Source organism: Bactrocera neohumeralis, chromosome 4, assembly GCF_024586455.1.
Source record: "Bactrocera neohumeralis isolate Rockhampton chromosome 4, APGP_CSIRO_Bneo_wtdbg2-racon-allhic-juicebox.fasta_v2, whole genome shotgun sequence".
Lineage (NCBI taxonomy): Eukaryota > Metazoa > Arthropoda > Insecta > Diptera > Tephritidae > Bactrocera > Bactrocera neohumeralis.
In genome coordinates, this window is record NC_065921.1 from 90,508,020 (window position 1) to 90,511,070 (window position 3,051).

The window sequence follows — 3,051 nt, forward strand, 5'->3', positions numbered from 1 at the left end:
AAAGGTATTATTGCATAAACCAAAAATGTAATATAAGTACCTATGTTACATACTTTATTGAGATATTAAAATATTAATTAAGTATTATATATACATACATAAAACTACATAATAACCTAATGCTTCTTGTTTTGTTTATCATTAATATAGTTTTCCGCAATTTTAAGTATCTTCAATTGTAATTTGTATTGGGTGTTTTAAAGTTACCAAAATGTTCGGCTTTGTTAAACATATGGGCAGAATTTTGAAAAAAGAAAAACACTAAGAAGAGGTAAAAAATTATTATAGTCAATATTTGAAAGAAGAAATCCGATATATCATATATATGTACATACCTACACACATATATGGATATTCCTACACATGTGTGAGTACATATCGACACCAAATCGTACATTTTAATATACAGTCTTTTGATCATGAATATATTATGTATGTACGTATTTATGTATGTTATGAAAAAGAAGTAGCATTTGTTTTTATTTTTATTTTATTGGTTTATTAAAATTTCTTTTATTCATGTAAACTTCCTACTGCTAATGTACTTTTTGCTACAGACAGCACGGTTGTACGTTCTTCTGTATGCAACTCCATATAAGAAATTACATACATATGTATTTAGATAATTTTATACTTAAAATGGATGTACATACATACATATGTATGTACTTAATCAAAGCAGGTGGAGAAATGCACAGAATTTTATGTATGTATGTAGTGACGTTGTTTGCACTTTTGTGGGTCTCTCAAATGCAATTATGCATTTCTTGTCTGTTTACGTTGGTCTGTACATAAGTATGTATGTTTTCACTGATTATTTTGTTACAGCTTATGCGAATAATTTGATCGAACTTCATCGTAATATTTTCTTAATAGGGTCAACAAAAGACGCGCTTAACAACATTTATCATTTTTAACATTCAAGTTTAATTTTTTACCTTAGTTGTGTTCTTTGATAAACTTGAAGAATACATAGAGGGTTATGTATAATTGCTTTTAAAAAAAATTAAAATGTAGCATGTGGTCATTATAACTACATAGGTATGTATTTTGAAAATTGATAAAAATTGCTCGGATTAACAAAACAATAGTATTCAGTATGTTGTTAACGTAAAACTTTCAAATAGTTAGAGAATGAGACGAGAAAAATATTGTTACTCATTATCAGCAACTTCTATTTTGTGTTGCACAGTGCGCTCACACGCGTAACTAGAGTCGGGCAAATTTCTGCCATTCCCACCGTATCATTATCTCACATTCTTGGACGCTTTATTTACGTGGATACCGAAATTTTCATTGCCTAATTTTTATTTTATAAAATATTTTTTTTTTTTATATTATGCAAATTTATTATATTTATTCAGTATTCACTTGAAGCTGAGCGCAATTGTAATCATTCCAAAAATTTCAAAATGAAATGGAGCATCAAATTATGTAGCAGCGAATTGTTACGCAGTAACATTGTTGTATATAACAGACCACCTAACAATGTATATATGTATGTTCATATAATTTCTATTAGCACATATGCGCTATAATATGTATATTAATATACTTACATTAGTACGTAAATGTTAAGGTTTAGTTAATCATATAGTTACAACCATTCTACACTATAGCGAGAATAGTTGCAGTTCGGCAAGCATATACCGAAATATACATTAGGAATGGATATTGGATACCTACTGCATACAATAATATACGTATAATATCGATTACTCTCAGCCCTTGTTATAGTACGCAGAAATGTCAAAATCAAGAAACTCAAGCTCTTAAGCAGTTGACTACATTTCTTAAAGAAAACATTTTTTATTATTTAGGAGGGTTTTTAACTGAATTATATACTAAAATTGATATCAAAAAAACTCGTTGGTTTAAACAAGTGCTTTAAGCACTTTTTGAATTTTGTAAGTAATATTTATTTTCATATTTTTTGTATTAATGTGATTAAAATAATATTTATAATTGTAAGAATTGTGTCTAAATGCTGCATCCTAAGAAACTAATTATTCTGATTGTATAAAATTGCCAATATTAATCAAAGTGAAAAACTGGGTAGTTTTAGGACGAACGTAAAAATTAGTTTAAATCCATTAAAAGATTTTAAACCCTATTGAAAGAATTTATTATTAAATTCATTGTTTTCTATTTTTCCATGCTTCATGTTACGATTCCTAAAATATAAGTAAACTCAAGGTTGTTGTCTTCATACTGTTTACAGGCAACCAAGCGGCAACTGTAATTCAGTAGTCTTCCGCTACGGTGGTGTTCTTTAATATTTTTTAAATTACTAAATTTCAATCCCGTCGTTTTGGCAGGAATTACTTTTTTCATTAATTATTGAACCAATTTCCTCCTATATGTAATGTAGATTATGGATGGAAATTAAAGCCTTAAATATTTTCTGTAAATAGCGAGTAGCGGAACTAATCCATCTTCTCCAATTTTTGTATATTGTAATAATATAATTAATTAACCGCTTTACAAATAATATATTATAAACAGATCATATTATGCTATACATATGAACCTTCGTATTTGGGCTTTCAATACAAAATTTGAGATAAATAAGTTGAAAATAATGTTAAAACGCGTGGTAAAACGGTTTCTGTTGGATGTAAATCATTGGCCGGTTACCTTTTCAGATAAAATTATTTATAGGTATAGTGGTTATAAGAAATGCTGTGAAACAAGGTCCTAATTTTAAAAGTTGTATAATGCATCAGAAAAAATTGATTGCTGATTGATTGCGCTGGAAAATACATACATATGCTTATACTCTGAATATGTGTTCTATGAAAAAGACCCTACTATTCCCTTCGCAGTTTGGTGATCTGTTAAGACGTTAATAAGAAATTGAAAATGGTATTCTGTCTAAAGTAGTAGTTAAAATCATGGTGTACTACAATCACTAGTGCAAAGCCCTTAATGTGTGTTTCAAGAAAGAGAAAAGTATGGGCACTACATATTTTTGTTGTGAAGAATTAAGAGTTTACAATATTGATATAATTATTATTGAATTGTAAACACTTTTTACATAAGAAGAGAATG